The 23,814-nt window shown below is 29.4% G+C and overlaps 1 long non-coding RNA gene across 5 annotated transcripts in view; it reads right to left on the reverse strand.

Annotated features, from left to right (window-relative positions):
• Window positions 1-341: 341 nt before the first annotated feature.
• Window positions 342-23,814, reverse strand: part of LOC123270232 — a 36,021-nt gene continuing 12,548 nt past the window's right edge. For all 5 annotated transcript variants that reach the window (XR_006510538.1, XR_006510541.1, XR_006510537.1 and 2 more), the window contains one exon: window positions 342-442. This is a non-coding gene — a long non-coding RNA (uncharacterized LOC123270232). The remainder of the gene's footprint in view (window positions 443-23,814) is intronic.

Below are 23,814 nucleotides of genomic sequence, written 5' to 3' on the forward strand. Positions count from 1 at the left end.
ACGAAGACAAAGACGGACAGAGGTAGAGAGAGTGTTTATATCCCCGCAATAAAAGAGCGAAAGAGTTGACCGGAGCAGAGTGGAGATGATTCTTGCTCCTGCTTCTGCTGAAACGAATGGAATGAGAAAAGTAGCCGGGGATGTGCCGTTTCAATGAATTATGCTGCCTCCCTCGGTAGCCGATGCATTATTTATTGCGAGGTTTTCATTATTCGCGAGGTTGTAGATCAAACTCCGGGTTTATTTGAACTCATCGGGGATAGATCAATCGGTAAAATAAATAAAAATGGTGGATATTTTTGACTCTGGTTTAATAATAATGATTAACTCTTTTCATTCACTCACCATTTTCCAGCCTCCGGTAGGAACGCAAGTGCTCGATTATTGAAATAAGGGGCCGACGGCTCCCAGGTGAGTCACGATCTTCCGCCAGATTGCAATTCTGTGACAAAAAGATCAATCATTTTTTAGTAAATTGAGTAAGGATAAATTAATTTAACGCAGTAAAAAAATAGTTGATTTCTGGCACAAATTATTTGGAGAATTTGACTCTTTTTTATTAAATATTTAATACGAATTAATTTTAGAACTTGTCGAATTTTAATTTGGTGCAATAATTAGGATACCCTTGTCAAGAAATGGGACAAAGGCATAAAAAAAAACTATTGAGAGTGAAAATGAGTTATTTTGTAATAAAAGCTCCTTCAGCTAGGTTAAATCTACTTTTGGCAGCAATTTCAGAAGCTTTAAGTTAATGAACTGAAAAAAAAATTTGGAGAATCCAAATGGGATTTTTGACAAGTTACATTGTTTTTAAGTTCTATACTTCTCGGGTGGGAAAATTTTTTAAACACCCGAGTCGAAATTTAAGTCGTAGATTCAACGTATTGAACGTTCAAATCATAGGTTGAGCGTATTAGACGCTGAAAACGTAGGATCAACGTATTGAACGTTAAAATCGTCATTTGAACGTAATGGACGCTAAAAACGTATGTTGAACGTATCCAACGTATTATAAATGTAAAGAGAACCAATAATGGGTGAAAATAAATAATATTAAAACTACTCAAATAACTACACATGTTTGAAACGTATAAAGACAAAAAAAAATTTTTTTTTCAGTTCTGTTAAGGAGATTTTTCATTTCTTAGCTTAAATTTACTATTTTTAACTTCCCGCTAAGAAAATTGAAAATTTTCAAAAATCGGGAAGTTATTGTTTTTACCCCGTTTTTCCAAAATCGAGTTTTCATCAGATCTCGACGTTTTGAGGTTCTATATATAGGAAGCTTCCCTGACTATTCCCGCGATGGTGCCCATGCGGCTGTATGTATGTATGTGTGTGTGTGTGTGTGTGTGTGTGTGTGTGTGTGTGTGTGTGTGTGTGTGTATGTATGTAAACCTCTTATAACTTTTGAACGGCTCGGCCGATCGGATCGAAATAGGTGGCGATCCGAAGAGTATCATTGCCATTGAATTTCATGAAAATTTGAATCGATTCGGTCCGCTATATTTTGAGAAATTTCAAAAATAAAATTTTCAAAAAATCGTTTTCTTGGAATAACTTCTAAACGGATTCACCGATCAATTCTAAAAACTAATCAGCTCTTAAGCTTAAAAAACCACGTCGATTGCCACCAGTCCCATCAAAATCGGTTGATTCGTTCGAGAATAATCGAAAACGAAAAATTTCGAAAAAAGTGTTTTTTTCACATAACTTAGAGATTTCTTTTTGGATCATTTTTGAAAAAATGGAATAATTATTAGAGCCCAAAAAATCACGTCGATCGCCATCAAGAACGTGAAAATTGGTTGATTGGTTCGTGAATTATCGTTGTCGAAAAAATTCGGAAAAAGGGAATTTTTCAAATTTCTCTAAGATTTTCGGTTCGATCAGTTTGTGTTCAAAAGTATATCATAGATTCTGAAAAAGTACGTGTAATACTGCCAACCGCGTGAAAATTGATTAATTCATTTAGAAATTATTGCAGCTTGAAAATTCAAAAAATACTGTTTTATTAAACTTCTATCAGCCTTTTGAGCTCGAAGAGCTCAAAAGTATACAAAAGCTATTTCTTTGAGCTCGGAGAGCTCAAAATAATACACAAATTGTATTTTTGAGCTCGAAGAGCTCAGAAACGTCATAAGTGCAATTTCAAGCGTTTAGGTATGGAATTGGTGGGAAGTTGCAGGGATGGCGTTTGGGTCAACCGTTTTCCAGATTTTTAACTTCCCGCTAATAAAATCGAAAATTTTCAAAAATCGGGAAGTTATTGGTTTTACCCCGTTTTTCGAAAATCGAGTTTTCAACAGATCTCGACGTTTCGAGGTCCTAGGAAGCTTCTCTGACTATTCTCGCGAGGGTGTCACTATGTCTGTATGTATGTTAGGATGTTTCAATTTTAAGCGACTTTTTTTTTCAACGAAAAAACAGGCTGAAAACTTACATGAAGGTGAGAACAGAAGCCTGTTCAAAGCGGAGCTCTTAATATTAATATTTAGAGGTGTCTGTCCCTAATTTTTCATTTCCCATTTAAATAACATAGGAAAAAAAATTCTTTTTTTTTGTTTATTTTTCTAGCTCGGCATACGCACCTAATATAAATAAGTCCATAGCATATTCTTGTAGGGAATTGAACGCTCTACAAAAAAGGTCTCTTAAACTTTTATCATAAAGTCAGCCGTTCTAAAGTTATTCAGACGTAAACTTCTAAATGTATAAAATTTTGATTATTCAAGTATTAAACTGATACAAATTAATTTATTACTGTCTTAAAAATTATTTTTATAGGTAAATTGGTTCTGATACGCTAACATTTTCATGAAGCTAAAAAAAAAATTACTCATGTATCAAATTTTTTTCTTCTTTATTTCATTTACTGTAAGAAAATCATGACCCGAGTTTAATGAATCAAATTTTTAAAAAGTTTCACGGAATTATCAGTTTATTACTCTACACGGAGAAAAAGATATGTTTGGAAAATCAGAAAAGTGCACGTCTTATAACGCTCATTTATCACAAAAAAATCTGGAAAACGGTTGACCCTAAAGGCCATCCCTGCAACTTCCGCTAATTCCATATCTAAGCGCTTAAAATTGCACTTATGATGTTTTTGAGCTCTTCAAGTCAAAAGTCTGATAAAAGTTTCGATTATTCGTTAATTCATTCAAGAGTTATTGTACTTCGAAAGATAAAAAAATAGTCTTCTTTGAAACTTTAATTTTTAGCATCAAATTTGATTGAAATACATCTTAAGCAACCGAATAATCAATTTACTAAGCTGAAATCCAATTTTAATAAGATAAATAACAAAATTCATTCTAAATATTTCCTGAATAATGTAAGGTATAACTTCGGTCAATATATATCTTGGTAATATTTTTCTAGTAGCGAAAAGGTGTAGCCACCTGTTGGCGAAACCAAGAATTAATCTCTAATAAAAAGTACCAACTAATTTCACGTTATTTACATCACGTTACACTGAAATGTATTGATTTTAAATGAAAAAAAGTTATAAGAAAAAATTCTTGAATTATGACAACCAATTTTCTTTAAATTAAATTTGTTCTTCGATTAACAATATTTCTCTCGAATCAAGCAATTATTTTTTCAATGTTGTTTAGTTTTATGATCAAGGGCTTTTAAATTACTAAAGACCAAGAGAAGGAGCAAAAAAGCCGAGAAGAAAACAGCCAAGAAAAATGTCTACAAGTTAACATCTTCCGAGACTTACAAAGTAAAAACCCTTGAGTGGATTTTTTTGAATCTTAAGTAGCGACTTTATGAATTAGCTTGGATTTCCGTATGTGATTTTCAATGTAAGACACATGGGAGAAATAAAGAGTTACCGAGTAAAGGTTGAACTTGTAGGTAAACTCGAGCCTAAGTAAATTATTGTTATTATCATTACTATATCATAATAACTATAGAGTGGATACAGAAGTTAGAATACCTCAAACATATGTTTGGCATGACGTGAACATTTACTACAAGCATTAATGCTAGGAATAAATATTATCATTATGATAATAACGATGATTCAAATCTGGTTAAAAATAAACAGTGAAGAAAGGACAAAATTGTGGGGATCTCTTACAACAAATGATCTTTATAACAGAATTAGGATTTGATTATGACGATGTATACAAGCATACAAGTTTGCCGTGGCAGTGCTGATGCTGGTGTTCTTACTGGCACAATAACCAGCTGGTAAACGAGTACGAGACGAGAGACGAGTCTTTTATTCTTCCTTGTCGGCTTCTTGTGCTAATGTACCACTAATATATCCCTCTTGTATATTGTGCTCTTTTATAATACACGAGATGACTAACCGTCAGAAGCAGAAGCTACACCACCACCTCGGCCACCAGGAACATCACACTACTTTTTTTCCAGCCTCTTAACGCTGCTCTATAATAAATATTCATTAGCGTCTTTATCACCGAATTTTATTGTTTCTCGGGCTTTTGATTTAGTTCGGAAAAATAGTAACATTTACTATTTTACATATTGTAGATAGTCTCATTCTTAATAAAAATCCTAAGTTTTATATACATTTTATTTCAATTAATAAATTAACTATGAAATAACCATTAAATATTGATAATTACAAAGAATCAGTGAGTAAAATGACAAAACTATTGGGACCTTTTTTGTAGAGAATTCAATTTCCTACAAAAAAAGTCTCTTGTGAGTTTTTCGTTTCTCTAATATTTAGCTTACACTGATAGAAAGATTTAGTTCTATTTAAAAAGATTTAGTAATAGTTACTAAATAATTTAGTAACAAACCTTTCATTACCAAATATTTAGGAATAGTTACTAAATCATTTATAAAAGCCCATTAATTTTCACCAAATAAATATTGAATAGTATTTAACAATTGATTTATTAGTACTCAATAAATCATTTATTGGTAATAAAGAAATTAATTTTTCAACTAATTTTATAACCTAAATTTTTAACTCAAAATAAGTCAAAAAAATTAAAATAAATAATTTTAAGTCATAATTACTAAATAAGTAATTTTAAGTGTAAGACATTATAAAGAAAAGAATTTCATTAAATTATAATTCTTCACTTGAAACATTTATAAAGTTAAACAAGTTTTTAACATATCACTAATAAACTAATTAAAAAATTTAAACTAAACTCCGCTGAGAAATAACATATAAGCCATTTGGGAGTATGTGTGTGTTCAAAGGTTTGATAAATCTCCCAAAATCTAGCTACCTGGGAAAAAATGAATTTGCCTAATCATATACACTGAGATAAAAGTATTTTGCTACTAAGGATATTTTTTTTGATAATCAGAATACTTGGTATTGTGCTATTAAGAATACGTGGTATTTTGATTATCACAATAAGTATATACTGATTTTCACAATCCCTAGGTATACTGATTATCAGTATACCAATGTAACAGACTATTAGATGTTTATAACCTCACTTTACTGGCACAAATCAATTGACTTATAAAGCTAACAAAACAAATTAAAATTAAAAGTGTAATAATAAATTTTTTTCAAGCTAATATAATAAATACTAGTTGAAATCTATTTTTACCAGTGCATAAATCAAATAAACTAACTGTTAGTGTTAAAACGTCGATGGCAGTGACAGAGCATATATTATAGTTTACTGCGCAGAGTATAGGTCTTGAACTGATTATCAAAATACTTTTTCTCAGTGTATAGTTATATATAATCACTTATATGTAATAAGACCTGACAATTGGCCAGATCTAATCATACATAATCATATATAATTAGATATAATTATTTCTATAAAAATAAAAAAATTTACCGTGAGCGGGGATCGAACCGGGGACCTAACGCTTTAAAGACTAACACGCTACCCAATTACCTACAAGACATACTGGAAAAGTAAAGTTTGAAATACCTACAACTAATGAGAATCGAATATATAATCGATTTTTATAAGTTAAATTAATTAATACAGTTCCATTATTTCATCCACAAAAACTATAGTTTAAAAATTATTAATCATTGGAGTAGCAGACTCTGAGATAAAAACAGAGAACGTTTTATAGTAATCACAAAATGCATATATAATTATATATGATTCATATATAATTATATATGATTCATATATAATTATATATGATTTCTGTATAGTTATACTGATATAAGTTACACTGATATTGATAGAAGGATTTGTTCATATTTAATGAGCTTTATTAACTGTTAATAAGTGATTTTTAACATCATGGGATTTAACATATATTTATTACCAGTTAATAAATTATTTATTAAATACGATTTATTAAATGTTAATAAATATTTGTTAACAGTTAACAAATATTTATTTAAAATCAAAAGCAAAAATAGCAATTTTCTTTTGACATTTTTTATAACCCGACAACTGGGATACATGACTGTAACACATGATAATAATTCAAATCACTAAATAAATTAACGTTTAAAATATTTAAAAATTTAAAAGATAATTATGAGCTGTGATAGGATTCGGTATGTTACAATAAACGTTATTATAATGTAATATAATTAATGAAAATAATTTATAAAGATGATTTTTGTTCATAAGCAATCTTCATATCATATGACATTGCAATTGAAACAAATTCACTCAACAAAATATTTATTAAATATAATCATTAGAAAATTCTTCATCTAATTACATATTATTATATATTAATAAATGTAAATTTATAATTTACATTTGATTAGATATAATCATATATAGATTTATATATAATCATATATAGCCCTAGATAACTCAGGTCTAATCAGATCTAAACATATATAGATTTATATACACTGTAAAAAATCCGGAGTGAATCGGGAATGAATTTCACTCCCATTTTCACTCCATCACTCGGAGTTCCGGAGTGAAGTAATTAATCACTCCGCGTAGGGAGTGAATCCGGATTTTTATATATATATGGTATTTGTGAAATATATAAATATATAAAATATATCAAAAATGCATGTGGGTACTCAAATGAAAGCTCTTGATGAGTATAAAATCAGAATGGGCTTATATTTACGAAAATGTTAATTATTGAAGAATGCCCATTACATATTGTTAACTAATGATGTTTTTAACTATACAAGCTCATTCCTAAAATTTCTAAATTTAAGACGTGTGTACATGACAACGTCTGTCGGGTCCGGTAGTATATATATATCTACATATTTTTTTTTTTACAATTTTTAATTATAATTAATTTATAACAAAAAAATAAATAAAAACATTATAATAATAATTAAAATGAAATATTATTAAAAATAATAAATTAAATTTTTAATAATTAAATATAAAAAAGGTTTATAAAAATATTTTCTTTAAAAAAATTTATTTATTTCTAAATTCATTTATTTTGGGAGTGAATGCGGAGTGAATTTTATCATTAATAAAATTAACTCCTTCTCGGAGTAAATATCACTCCCGCTGGGAGTGAATCAATTAAAAATCAATCAGTCTTCATTCACTCCGCGTTCACTCCGCAAATTTTTTACAGTGTATAATCCACAGATTCGGTAGAATCTGGCGCCAAGTTCCGTTCAAATCCGTTGTAAACGGAGCGCCAGACTACCGACTGTGTTTACTGTAAGCAGAACGGTATTTCGAGGTTGCAAAATTTTATTTAATTATATTTAATTATATGGTTCTCCTTTTTCCAAAATGATATATTATAAAAGTAATTTATACTTTATTTTACTGATATTAATTAATTATAATCAATTACAAGACTTAATTCACTTAAAATTATTAAATTTTATCAGCACAAACTATAGTAAGTCCAGAAATTTCGATCCTGACTTTTTTCGATGGGGAATATCAGCGCCACAGACTTTATAAAATAAAAATGTGTAGTAATCCTTCCTATAGACACGCAACTACAGTAAAAAGTGATTCATAGCTTGCATCTATGGCCGTCAGGGTGCACTGGAATTACATCTACATAAACTGTAGCTTGAAGGGGATAGTTTGCAGTAAAAATGCAGTCAACACGAGATTTAAGTTGTTATCAATTGTAAATTTTCATTATAATTACAAAAATACTAAAATCCGAACAAAACAGTTTCACTGTAAAAAGTCGCGCCAAGTCCACGTTCATAAGACTATTAGGAAAAAAAATTTTTTTCTTTACAAAAGATACAAAATAAAAAAATAAAAAAATCCGAGTAACCGATATGATTGTTTATGATTTTCGGAAATTAAAAATTTTATTGTAAATTTAAAAATTAAAAAAAAATTTTAGAACGTACTTGGTGTGCGTCATTGTGTATTTCAATTTTTTTAAAGTCCTAGTAAATAGATTTTACGAATTTCATTAAAAGTAAAATATTTTGCAACCGCGCACACTAAATACGTTCTAAAATTTTTTTTTTAATTTTTAAATTTACAATAAAATTTTTTTTAATTTCCGAAAATCATAAACAATCATATCGGTTACTCGGATTTTTTAATTTTTTTATTTTGTATCTTTTTGTAAGAAAAAAAAAATTTTTTTCCTAATAGTCTTATGAACGTGGACTTGGCGCGACTTTTTTACAGTAAAAGTGTTTTTGTTCGGATCATATATAGCCCTAGATAACTCAGGTCTAATCAGATCTAATTATATATCCACAGATTCGGTAGAATCTGGCGCCAAGTTCCGTTCAAATCTGCTGTAAACGGAGCGCCAGACTACTGACTGTGTTTACTGTAAGCAGAACGGTATTTTGAGGTTGCAAAATTTTATTTAATTCTACGGTACTTTTTATTCCTAAATTGTATATTATAACAGTAATTAATACTTTATTTGACTGTTATTAATTAATTATATTCACTTATAACAATTAATCTACTTGAAATTATTAAATTTAATCCGCACAAACTATAGCAACGCAAAAATTTCGATCCTGACTTTTTTTCGATGAGCAAAGTGATCTGCCACAGACTAAATAATTCGAGAATGCATAGTAATCCTTCATTAGATGGGAAACTACAGTTAAAAAAAGATATTTCACAGCTTGCATCTACACCCACCAGGGTGCGCTGGAATTATTTTTACATAAACTGTAGTTTCAAGGGGATAGTTTGCTATAAAAATGCAACCAACGCGAGATTTAATTAAGTTGGTAACAATTGTAAATTTTTATTATAATTACAAAAAATAGTAAAATCCGAACAAAAACAGTTTCACTGTAAAAAAATCGCGCCAAGTCCACGTTCATAAGACTATTAAGAAAAAAAAATTTGTTTTTTTCTTTACAAAAATATATAAAATAAAAAAATTAAAAAATCCAAGTAACCGATATGATTGTTTATGATTTTCGGAAATTAAAAAAAATTGTGTTATAAATTTAAAAATTAAGAAAAAAATTTTGGAACGTACTTGGTGTGCGTCATTGTGTATTTCAATTTTTTTAAAGTCCTAGTAAATAGATTTTACGAATTTTATTAAAAGTAAAATATTTTGCAACCGCGCACACTAAATACGTTCCAAATTTTTTTTTTAATTTTTAAATTTGTAACAAAATTTTTTTTAATTTCCGAAAATCATAAACAATCATATCGGTTACTTGGATTTTTTAATTTTTTTTTTTATATCTTTTTGTAAAGAAATAAAAATTTTTTTTCTTAATAGTCTTATGAACGTGGACTTGGCGCGACTTTTTTACAGTAAAACTGTTTTTGTTCGGATCATATATAGCCCTAGATAACTCAGGTCTAATCAGATCTAATTATATATAGATTTATATATAATCATATATAGCCCTAGGTAACTCAGATCTGATCATATATAGACTTATATAAAATATACATACAATATTTTAGTCTATATATGATTATATATATTTTATATAAAAATTTAGATATAATCATATATAATTATATATAATTCTATATATTCAATATATAATCATATATAAATATATATGATTAGGCAAATTCATTTTTTCCCGGGTAGATAAAATAATCTGAGTCAGTAAATAGGTTATGTATCACATTGGAATTAAAGCATAGCCATTTACCAACAATACTTACGAAAGAAATATTTAGTACCTACTACTAAATATTATTTGGTGTAAACAAATATTTATTTTGATATAATAAGGCTTTTGTTTATATTGATATAATTTATTTAGAATAAAAAAATGATTTATTAAACTGTAACAAATTATATTGATGGGTAAAAAATATTTTTTTCTCCCAAATGAATGACTAAAAATTTTGTTGCTAAATCAGTTTAGTACTCCGTACTAAATCCTTCTATCAGTGTAGGATATTGATTATAAGCTTCTATAACTCGTGATATAATCAAACATGCTAACAATCAAATTTTGAATTCAAATTTTGGGTAAATTATAAGAGATATGGAAGAATAGATAACTACTATTATTATAAAAAATTTAATTTCCTACAAAAAAGGTCTCTTATCATTTTTTTATATCTCTAATTTTGAGCCCAAAATATTGATTTTCAACATTCACTAGGAATTCAAATTGCATACCCGACCAGAAATTTAAGTTCGGCGGTGGTTCGTTTCGAATTAGGCATGCCGAATTCCAAGTTCGCGCCGAACCAGGAAGCCAAAGTTGGCCCACGTCCCGGAAGTAACGCAGTCGCGAGTTTGGGCCTAACTTGGCTTCCGACTTAGGCGGTGGTTTGGAAACCACACTTGCTGGTGACTATCCAAGCCTCATTCGGTCCGAATTTGGCTACCTAACTAGGCAGCAATTCAGAAACTAAATTCGCACGGAAGAATCCAAATTGAATCCTTTTTTTGTTTTTAGCTATTTTTATTATAAAGCAAAAATTAATAATAATGAATGCTTATTTTTTTTAATTTACTTTTTAAATTTTAAATATAAATATCGACTTTAGGACAAAATTTTTTAAATATTAAGTAAACAAAAAAAAATTTTTTTTTTTTTTTATTTATTTTTTTTTTTTGTTTCCGTCACTTTTTTCGCTTTTTAGGGTTTTTCTTACTATGAAGAAGTTTTTTTTGATTGGTCGATTTTATGGGTCAAGGGGGGAGGAGATGATGGAGTTAGATACATTAGTCACACACAACACTTAAATTTACCTCACACTCGCCTTAAGAATAATTATAATTAATAATTATTAATTATTAAAAATTTTACATGTCGAACGCGAGACTCGAACACTGTACCCGACGCACGAGAGCCCTATACCATACCGCGACGCTACGCCGATGATGAGCGACCTCTTGCCTCAAGATACTTATAAGCCCGACACTTCGGCAAACATTCGGTTACCGTTGCAACGGTCGAGTTAGGAATTCCGATATTATACCTAAGTGAGGACTTGCCACAGACTTACCTACTCAAGTTTCATTTTGATAGACCAAGCTTCAGAATACAGGTTGCCGTTATTTCATAACAGTTTGGCAATCCATGACATACCGAACTTAGGCATTTCCACTGTTTTGCCTAAAGAAGCTCGATCGTGGTATGCCAAGTTTCGGTAAACCTTTGGTTACCATTATTTCACAACAGTTTGGCAACCCATGAAATGCCGAACTTAGGCATTGCCATAGGTTTTCCGAAGTGAGTCCGAACTTGGTGAACCAAACTTCGGTAAGCCTTTGGTTACTGTTATTTCATAACAGTTTGGCAATCCATGATATACCGAACTTAGGCATTTCCACAGGTTTGCCTAAGTAAGCCCGAGCTTGGTGAACTAAACTTCGGTAAGCCTTTGGTTACCGTTATTTCGTACTAATTAGGCAATCCATGATATCCCGAACTTAGGTATTGCCACAGGTTTGCCTAAATGAGCCCGAGCTTGGTGAACCAAACTTCGGTAAACCTTTAGTTACCGTTATTTTGTACTAATTAGGCAATCCATTATATGCCGAACTTAGGCAGTGCCAAACTATTACGAGATTACATCGAATGTGGAATTCTTTTGGCATACCAATGTTCGGCTTGCCTAATTTAAAATAAATAAGATCCGAATTGGGCTAGCCTAAATTCGGAAAGCCAACTTCACCCCGAACTGATTTTTCGGCATACCTCACTAAAATTCTAGTCGGGTACGCGCACGCTCAAATTCTGAACTAATAAGAAATCAGAGTTCATGTTTTCGAGTTATTTCAATACTAAGCTAACTTCAATCAACCATTAATTTTAATGTATAGGATATCTGTTACAATCAAAAACGGTCAGAATCATACTTTAAATCTAAATTTTCAATTTTGGCTAAATGATAAGAGATATAAAAAAACTAATAAGAATTGTTTTTGCAGAGAATTTAATTTTATTAAAAAAAAGCTTTCTTATCATTTTTTCGTATCTCCAATATTTAGCCTAGAATATTTATTTTTAACTTGTCTAACACCTGGTATGATTAAAATAGAATTTTAAATTCTAATTCTAATTAAAAGGTACAATATCACTATAAAAATGATCTACAAATTAACCGTTAAATATTTACGAATGGTGGGAAATTTTGGTTCTAATTGAAAGTTTTGATAGAAAAATTTATAGAACAATTTATTAATCGCAATTAAAATGTATCAGAAAGCCCTCGAGCTGTGGTCTGATGAATAATAAATACTTAAAGAGATAATTATATTGAACGATTCAATATAATTAATTAGATAGGTCTTTAATAAACCGGCCGCATAAATTAATAAAGGGGTTATTTTTTTCAGAATCTGGTTCTCGTATCGAAAAAATAAATAGATATGTAAGCAGATTGCTAATACATGCGTAAGAGTGACGTACGAGGGCAAAGTGGAGTAATAAGAAAATAAGTGAGGGGTAATAAGAAGCAGAGTGAGCGTACTGAAGATCTCATGTGGTGTGAGACATCAGGAATGAGGCATTTGTTCCAATCTAAGCGCCTCGGGGCAATAAATATGCCGACTGGCTGATATAATGCAGGCGTGGGTTGGCTACCACACACTGGAAATCAGTCGTCGGCTGCTTGATTTACGCCACTAGTTTCTGATGCACTTCATTATTTTTTAAACTTTTTAATTTGTTGCTACTATCGTATTTTTCCGAAAAAATTTCATATCTTAAGTATCAGGAATTAACATAGATCATATCTCGTTAGAAAAAAAAATTAAATTTTCCATAATTTATTAATCAGAAAATTAAAAAATTAAAAACTCAGTTTTAAAAAAATTTATAGCTTTTTTTTTACTATAACTTTCAAACGGTTGAGCTTAGGAAAATTTTATAAAAAACAAAATTTGTAGAAAATTAAATTCTCTTTTCAAAAACTCCAATAATGAATATTTACTTTGTATTTTTAAGGAAATATTATTTTTTTAAAGATATTGGAATTAAAAGTTTAACCTTAGGTTGAGAAAAATTTTTTGATTCTTTTAAACGACACTAACTTTTGAACGGTTAACTTTACGAAAATTTTGTAAAATATAAAATTTATGGAGATTAAAATTTCATTTTTAATAACTTCAATAAATCTAAAGTTTGGTTGCGCAATTTATAAATATGCAGGGAAATAGAGAACGTGAACTCAGTGATAGTACTCGTTATACGCACATAAGTATGTAAATAAACGGGTGAAAGAGTTATAGGCAGGTTTGGTCAGCCAGGCGTGATCATTTGACATTTTGACGTGTGTCAGCGAGTGTCAGTTTATTTTGTTCAACAATATTACGCACTTATTTTGTATATTTTAGATTTTAATTTAGATTTATGTATTCATACAACTTGAAGTATATGCGCTCGAGCTATGAGAAAATCAGTGCGTTGTGATACCGAGTTTTGAAATTTTCATGAATAATTCAACTAATGACCTCCTAAGGAGACCCAATCTCTGAGAGTCAATTGGAGTTGTGATTAAATTTTATTCACATTTCATGATTTTGTTCTTTTTGCAAGTTTTTAGGGGCCATTAAGGAGTTATAAGTACTTGGATGTTTAAAAATTAATTCTTGCATCAATTTGGAGATATTCTGCAACAGCTAAAAAAATCAATTGTTAAACAAAAAAAAACTTATTAATACCAAAATCCTCTACCATAATTATACTAAGTAATTTAGCGCAAAAAAAAACATTTTTCAGAGATTAGTTTTTGGTTTCGCCGATAGATGGCTTACGGCTCTTGCTTCCAGAAAAATCTTGACAAAGTATATATATTAGAGCAGAGCAAAAAACCCTACTATTTTTAATCTTTGAATAGATTATGAAAATATGTTACTTTATAATATTTTAAAAGCCTACGACAAAAATTAGCTCGACGAAAAATTGTTTGAGAGCTCGCTCAAGATTTTTTACACTTTCAAAGTACAATACTCAAAATGTTTTTTCTTAACTTGTTAATATTAGCATCAACAAACTTTAAATTTTGTTTCTATTAAATTGATAAACTAACCAATATAAATTAAACACCAAAGAAATAAATAAAAGTCTGGCGACACAATAATTACTAATGTATTGTTAATTTCAAAATATTTATCCGGAATCTGAAGAAAGTTTTAAAAATCTTAAGCGATTTCTATAAATAAAAATTTCGACTTTTAATTTTTAGAATGTACATCATTTTTAATCTACTAATCAATAGACTGACGATAAAAAATATCAAAAGCAAAAAAATCAATATTTTTGATATGAACTTTTAAAAACCTTAAGCGACCTTTAAAAATTTTTTTTTCTCATTAATCTTTTAATGGAACTTCTGAAATATAATAAACTTACATATTTTTATTTAATATCTACAAAATAATATTTTTTTATTGTTTTGCAACAATATAGAAAATAAGCTGAATTTTCTTTAATTGTTCCATAACGTGATTCTTAAAAGCCACCGTGGTATCAAGGACCATATCAATTACGATAGTAATTGATTGAGTATAACACTATTAGGCGTTTCGACAAGCTCAGTTTGATATTTAAGGGGTTAGCGATAGTCAGAATTTTCAAATAATCGATTTTTTTAACTTCCCGCTAAGAAAATCGAAGATTTTCAAAAATCGGGAAGTTATTGTTTTCACCCCGTTTTACGAAAATCGAGTTTTCATCGAATCTCGACGTTTCGAGGTCCTAGAAAGCTTCCCTGACTATTCCCACGATGGTGTCTATATGTCTGTATATGTGTGTGTGTGTGTGTGTGTGTGTGTGTGTGTGTGTGTGTGTGTGTGTGTGTGTGTGTGTGTGTGTGTGTGTGTGTGTGTGTGTGTGTGTGTGTGTGTGTGTGTGTGTGTGTGTGTGTGTGTGTGTGTGTGTGTGTGGATGTATGTAAACCTCTCATAACTTTTGAACGGCTTGACCGATTTGATCGCGGTTGGGGCCTTTCGAAAGGGCTTGACCAAACTTAGATTTTTACTATACTTTAGAACGATTCGGACCAGTAGATTTTGAGAAATCGCAAAAAAACTACAAAAAAAAATCTTTTTCAAATGTGGTTTTTTTGGAATAACTTTTAAACAGCTTCACCGATCAATTCCAAAAACTGATCAGCTCTTGAAATCAAAAAACCACGTCGATCGCCGCCAGTCCGGTCAAAATCGGTTGATTCGTTCGTGAATTATCGTTGACGAAAGAAAACCGAAAAAAGTGTTTTTTTCGGAATTACTCCGATTGATAATTTAATAAATACATGCAGCAGAATGAATTTATATTGCCAACAATAATTGTATATGACAAATAAGAATAGTATTATAATAGAAATAAAATAATAATAGAACTTATATTACAAATAAAAATTATTTGTAAAATAAAAATATGGTCGTCACAAAATTATCTTATTTTCTTAATTATATCAATAAATATTGGACATAAAATCATTACCGTATATGCACGAGAAAAGATAAATAAACGAAAACAAATTTTATTTTGTGTTAAATTGGGTCTTTTTAATGTATTCCGATAACTTATCACTTATCACAATATATTCAACTAATAAATTAAATTAATAGTCACTGCAAATTAACCTTGAAAAACCATAAATACAAAACTGTTCTAACGAAATTCAATTTGACAAAAAAAAAACCTATTTCCTTAAATAAATAAATTGGGAACTTAATTGTCCTCATATATTTTTAATAATATAGATTAGTAACAAAATAATTATGTTTGGCATTTTAGAAGGTTATGAAATATGTCAGCGCACTCTACTACTGCGCAACGTATAGAGCGCTCTCAACTATACCGTTTGGCTCTGAGAACAATCCCGTAGAGCTCTGAGAGCTCAACAACATTGAGTTATCAGAACTAAATAACATTTTGTTACTATAACATTACAACGAACAGTAAACTGTGTATAGTTGTAGTAACTCTACAGTTACGTTACCAGAACGAAATTTTTTTTTCCGTGTAAGCCTGAAAATAGCGAATTTTGTTATTAAATATCTTGCTATCTAAACGAAAAAAAAATCTAAAACTTCGAGATTTATGATTAAACGTTAATCTTAAGCCATCAATAAAAAATTAACAAAATCTGTCAAAAATTGGTTGGATGGAGGAACTACCTTAATCCATATTTTTAGGATTTTGTTATTACAATTGATAACTCTGGTTTAATTTTAGTCAGAAAACAATGAAAAACTGATTTTTTTGTAATCTACTGAAAAGCTTCTTTAGAAAAAATCCTTTTTTTTCGGCCATCTAAGTGCGTATGACTCAACATAAATTTGAAGTCCAATAAAATCAGGAAAATACTAACTAAATATTGTCAGATCAGATCTTAAGATAAATAAACTAGATAGCGAGGCAAGTCGAATTAGTTTATGTGGAGATGGGAGCTCATCAGGAGTTGGAGTGTCTGGTACCGAAGCCTCAATTACTATGGCGGTGCTAAAGTGTCTCGGTCCGGAGTGACTAGAAATAAGGAGACAAGGTAGGCAGGTAACGTTACGTTTAGATACGACGCACGCGATATGTCGCGAATGTAGTGAGCTTTTACGATGTAAATCGATGAGGACACTGCTCCGAACAGTAAACACTGGAGACTGGAGACTGGACCTGAACTGGATGCTGGTGCGAATGGCAATTAAATCGACGGACAATAATTAATTCATGGCGTAGGCGCCGAAGCGGGAATTGGAAAACGGGCGTTGCTCGATTCCGATCACCGGACAGATATAGAGTCAACCTATAGAAAAGAGGACGTCGAAAAAAGTTTATAATGTTTATGTTTTATATTTAAATAAAAATTTTAAATATTAAATAACGTGAATTGCCGCACGAGGCTCTACTGGGCGACAAGCTAGCGACCCGGCCACTGCTTCAGCCTCAGCCTCTACCTCGCGGAATTATTAGTGCATTTGCATCTTAATGGAACTACATACTACCTATACTCGTATAACCATATCCACGCTGCAATATCTCGGCCCACATCATAATTCCTTACCATTTGCTCCCGGGTATATGGAAGATCAAAAACATCCTACGGTTCTTTTATCTGTTCTTGGCTTCTTTTTTTTTTTACTTTTTTGGTATTAATAAATGGCATTATGGATTATTACACTTTTTTATTATTTAATGCACGATATTTTATCGATGTAATTATTGTTTTTTAGATTTTAAATGTGCGATTATTTATAATGGCCTAGTTCGAAAAATCGTATCAGAAATTTTTTTAAGCTGATGAGAAAATTAAGTTGATTAACTTCAAGAGGAGAATTTTTAAGAATCAAGTAGAAAAATTTTTAATCTAAGAAGTCATTCTTGGATTCAGTTAATTTTACTCAAGAATTTTTTCTGCTATGCACAATATTACACATTTATGTAGAATACTTCTTCATGCTATCAGAATTGTTTTTTTTTTTTTTTTTAAAGTTTGTATATTATACTATAAGTAGAGTTAGTACTTACGAATTTTTCATAAACTTTTTTTTTGGGAAGTTGAAAAAAATTTTTTAATTAAATGTAATTTATAAAAAAACAAATTTGAAATATTTTTAAAACATCTTATTATAAATTTTGAGTCTAATTTTGTAATAATTTAATAAAATTTTACAATTTTCAGTGTTTTAAAGATATTGCATTATTTTACGATACTTCCATTTTGTTTCATTTACGGATAAAAACTTTTTAATTCAAAAAAGATACTCTTTATTCAAGAACAGAATTATTTTGAAAGAAAATCTTATATTTCGATTCAAAAATTTTTTCTTTAAATTCGCCATTTAGTCTAGTCGACAAGAGCAAAAAGTACGATTAAATCAAGGACAGCACTTAAAATTACGATCGAAGTGTCATTAGATACGGAATTTTATGTAGATATGTTTTACGGTTTGTCCTATGTCGCGCAAAAAATTAGGTAAAAAGTTATAAATAAATTAGTTAAAAAAAAAAAGGGGGAAGTCTGTTTTTTGCAAATATCAAGAATTTGAAAAAAGATCTAAAGAGAGTAGACAATTTCCGATAAAAAATGTCTTGCCTCCCCAAATTGTAGCACAAATATTAATAACGTTAAATTAGCGGTGAAAATACGGAAAAAATACGTGACTCAGCGCATGCACGCGTCGGCCTACTACGACGCTTCAACAAAAAAAATTATTTAAGCTTATTAAATATGAATCTTTATCTTGAGTATCTTAAATCACTTATTCTTCGTGCATTTCTCGAAGCAAGATTCAAATTTTCTCGATATTTCTCTTGAACCTAATTTTTTTTTTTTTTTTTTGCGTAATTACAAGTAGGGAAGAAGGGGGTCAATTGAACCAACAAAAGGTTAGTAATTTTTTACTATTCGAATTAAAACTAAATAATAATTTTTTTTTTCTTGGAATAGTAGTTTATTAAGTTTACTATTATTATCAATACATAAATTAGTCAATAAACAACGTGAATTTTTAAAAATTATTAATTTATCCAAACGTGCCAAATGGTTCAATTGACCCTTGCTCGAGGGCAATTGAACCACTGCTTGGGATCAATTGAACCAATAATATTTAAAACTCAAACCCGAACTTTTAATAAATAATATATTAATTGTAACTTGCTAATATTACTGTTGCACATTTTTAATGCACAGATATTATATTAAATAAATTAAAAATCAATTTAAAAATAATTTTCATTATAAATTCAGTTCATCAAATTGTTAGGTTATTTCTCTGAGTATTTTTCACGTAGAGTCAAGATGCGCGCGCATGTCCCATGCTTCTCCGTATGGTTCAATCGTCCCCGGAACTGCTGGTTTAATTGACCCCATATAATTTTAAAACAATTAATAGCAAATAATAAATAAATAAACTATTATATCACTATAAACAAAATTGAGGATTATAAAGTATGAGTATATACAACTACTACAATTCAAACTTTATCAATTAATTCAAAAATTGAAATATTATTAAACAATTTGTCACCATCCGAAAAAAAAAGTTTACATGCCTAAAAATAAGAAAATCTCGATTTTTCAAAATTTATTAATCGCAATGATTTCAAATTTTGATCATATCCAAGTTTAACATATTAGAATCTAATTCTAAGAGCATGAAGCGTTTTTTCGATTTTTTCGATTTTTTAAGTCGAATGGTTCAATTGCCCCGTGGTTCAATTGACCCCCTTCTCCCCTACCCAAAGCTTAATATTAAACGATGACTTTAACGTTAAAAACTCTTTCGATTCAGATCTTGGTGATTGCTACCTAAATTGGCGCCCAAAAGTAGATGTAGCCCAGCCTGTGTCGCTTTTATCACAAAATAACTAATTTTCAATCCCAATAGTTATTTTCAGGCTCCCGTCCCAATCCTTAACGATGGTGTCTTAATTATTATACCGACAAAAAATTCCACAAATTCTTAAACTAATTTTTAAACTATTTTTGTGAATCAAGTATTTTTTTAGTGTTTTGCTGTCGAAAGATTCAAAAAATTATCACGTTAAAATTTTGTCATCTTTTATAATTAGTACAATAATTTTTTCTACACTCAAGCAATAAATAAAATAAAAAGTCCAACAATCTAAAGTAATAAATTTTAGACTTTAAAACAGAGAAAAAGAAACATTTCGGTTAAAAACCAGAAATATTTTCGAGCTATTTTAAGAGAGGTCAGAGGCTGAGGTCACTCTATCGGCCTAGTCAGCCTCCTACACGATGATAATCCTGGCGTTCTGCCAACCGAGCTGTTTTCTACCCAACACCCACCCACGCAGAAATAAAATTCTAAAGTTTAACGGCGTTGAATCCAACTAAACATAACACAACATAAGATTCAAATGCGATGCAGCTGAAGGTATGACCGATCAGCTCAATAACCGCCTACTATTCTACTATTATATTAAAACATTATCATCTTATTTCTTATTACGCCGAGGTTGAGAGTTAATAAGCTTGCTGGTATTCAATCGAAGTTTTTTTTCTCTCTAACGGTTAGAATGTTACTTAACATTTCAATTAAATATTTATACTTTCATTGAGATTTTATAAATAAAATGAAATTTTCTATTTTGAATACCGCTGGTAACTATAATAATAACTGAACGGGTCAATCGTAAACCAAAGATTTATATATTTGCATTAGTTTTGTTGGAAAGGAGCCAACTTGTACTGGTAAAGATTAAAAAAAACTAAAAGTCATGGTGCAGTGTGGGTGATGGTAAAATGTGTGATATATATTATTACGCATGAAAAGTGACCTGAACTAAAAACATTAACGCTACATATTATGTGACTGGATGACCTCTTTACATAAACTATAACTAAACTATTCCTAGTGTTTGCTAACTAGAAATATACTCGCTTGATTTTATAAACTGATTTGCGTCATACTAAAATCGGCGTCATACTATTATTTTTCTTTTATTATTATTATTCAATTTTTAAATGGTTTAAGAAAATTTTTATAGAAAAAATTATTATAAAATTTTAATTTCCTAAAAATTTTCATGCTGCTAATAATAATAATAGATTTTGAATGAAATAAGCTTATCGGGCTCAAAATTTCCTTTAAAATAAACTCCTACATGTCTTAAATGACTTGAAAATATCAAGCCGCGAAAATACGCAAAAAACTGCGGGTTTGAAAAAAAATGGAAGATAATGATTTGTTTAAATTTTATATTTATTACATTGTTGTAACATCAAAGAGAAATCATTTGAATTATATTGTTTTAGATAATAACAATAACAAAAACTATGTGACTGCCGAGAGTAAAGAATTATAAAAAGAAAAACAACTTTAGCTTAATGATTTTTCGATATTATCAATAACAAAATATATTGTTTGGGTTCTTTTAAAATGAATTAAAAAAATAATATTGCTATCACAGGGTCAATTACCAATTGATTCATCATCTATCGTCGAAAAAAATATAAAACTATGAAAAAGACGCAGATTTAGGTTTCGAAATTTCTGAAAGTAACAAATTTAACTATCGAAGTCTATTTTATAATAAAGAACCGCGTCACAAAATTTTCCTTATTTTCTTAATTAAAAAGAAAAAGCAATTTCAGAACTTTACTTTAGATAAAATTTTCTGAATTTTATTTCAAAAGTAAGAATCTAATTTTTCCCAAAAATTACAAAATTTGTTTAACTGATAGAAATTATTTTAAAATATCATTATTCAGAGTAAAAATGAGTTGGGAGTAACAAGTTGACAACTCAACTACTAAATTATTCCCAAAACATACATACATTTATTTTTGCACTTATACGGGGTTAATTCTAATTAGACGAACGGCTACAAAAAAATTTTTCCTTAGACTTCTCTATCCACTTTCGTTTCAAATTTATTAATTAAAATTTTTTTTAAAATTTCAGTTCCACTTGAAATGTTTTTTTTTAATTACAAATTTTAAAATAAAATAAAATTCTTGCAAAATTTTAACTAAAAATAAAAATTGTACTAAAAAACGGCCTCAACAAAAAACGAAAATCCGAAAAGTTTGCGTGCAGCAATAATGAATTCCCAAATAAAATAATTATATTCAAATTTAAAATCAGCGTTATCAGAGCCTGGGAGTGGAATGAGCCTGAGGCTCGGTTGACTTCTAAACCAGAGAGCTTCATTTCACCGTACCCAGGAACAGAACTCTCGACGCAGATTAAAGATCAATGACTACTCCCATAATTTATTCGATGGGAATGTGGCATATTAATTTACGGATGCTACCAGGAGACTAAAACTTATTTTTATTTAAAATTGTAATGACTCCCTTTTATATTGCGTATATATGTTGATGTTAATTAAAACCCCCTGCTATTTTATTCCAACGTGAAATAGTTTCATTCAAGATTCAACAAACCAAATAAAATAAAACAATAAAATCCATTCACTTCGGTCACTGTGGGATCCTTTTTTTTAACTTTTTATTTTTTTGAGGGTACCAACTTCCAGCAAAAAATAAAAATAAAACGCGGATAAGCCATTTAAATACTAAAGCTCCCATGCGTGTATAAGAGTCACATGCGAGTAACCAGATCGTTAATGAAGGAATCGAATGAGACTTAGCAATTAAAACGGATACAAAGACGATCACGTCAAAGTCTTTGCTGGGACCAATTTGAATCAGTTGAAGAAAAGAGAGAAGAGATGGTACTTCCTTTTAAATTTATTTATTCTTTCTGTTCTCATGCAAGTTGCATTCTCAATACACGAGCAGCAACCAGAGGACTCAGAACTCAGGACTCTGGACTATAAAGAGGATCAACAACTCACTAAGTAATTACAATAATTAATGTTTATTTTCGCAATCTCCTAGGACGGTCTATAAATATATACAATACACACGTACGTGTTTATCGTATTCATTCGACTTAATTCGGACTGGACGTACTCACTGGTGGTCTTACACGCTAGACACTTGTCATTATACTCGTCATTAAAATATATTTATTAAACAACATTTTATTTCACCGGCTACCAGCTTCTAACTACTGACTACCGACCACCAGATACCTGATCACAATCATATACATATTATACCAATTGATTTGTTATTTCTCTGCTCATTTCACTCGGGATAACATTCTACGTATAATTTACTTTTTAATGAGTTTATTTACGTTGATTATACGAATTAATCCCTACTGGGGAGGTATTTTCATTTTTTTAATGATTATTACTAAATTACACTTGTTTCGACGAATCTAATTTTGGGTTGTATCCTTATTTTTTTTTTTCAAGAAAATTTTAGAGGCGTGGTTTTTATTTTTAATGAGTAAATTAGTGCTGATAAAATTTTTTATTTAATTGTATTTAAACACAGAAAAAAATTTACCTGAATCAAGTAAGTAATTCTGAAGAACTTTATTTTCTTGATTTGAGTAGAAAAATTCTTAAATTTTTCTTTGTTTAAGTAAATTTTATTTGATTCAAGACAATGAAACTCTTAAAAATTCGTTTCTTGATTGAAGAATTTTTCTCTTGATTCAATTTCATTTTTAACTTCCCGCTACACTGATAGAAGGATTTCTTAACATTTAAGAAGATTTCTTTGTATTTAAGAAATCATTTCTTAAACATCATTTCTTAGTATTTAAAAAATATTTCTTTGTATTTAAGAAATATTTCTTAAATACTAAGAAATATATATATTTTTTAAACACTACGAAATATTTCTTAAATATTAAGAAATATTTTTTAAATACTAAAAAATGATGTTTAAGAAATCCGAACAAAAACAGTTTCACTGTAAAAAAATCGCGCCAAGTCCACGTTCATAAGACTATTAGGAAAAAAAAAATTTTTTTTTCTTTACAAAAAGATACAAAATAAAAAAATTAAAAAATCTAAGTAACCGATATGATTGTTTATGATTTTCGGAAATTAAAAAAAATCTTATCGTAAACTTACATATCAAATAAAAATTTTAGAACGAATTTAGTATCCGTGGTTGCAAAAATATTTTACTTTTTAATGAAATTCGTAAAATCTATTTA

Source organism: Cotesia glomerata, linkage group LG8, assembly GCF_020080835.1.
Source record: "Cotesia glomerata isolate CgM1 linkage group LG8, MPM_Cglom_v2.3, whole genome shotgun sequence".
NCBI classification, from domain to species: Eukaryota; Metazoa; Arthropoda; class Insecta; order Hymenoptera; family Braconidae; genus Cotesia; species Cotesia glomerata.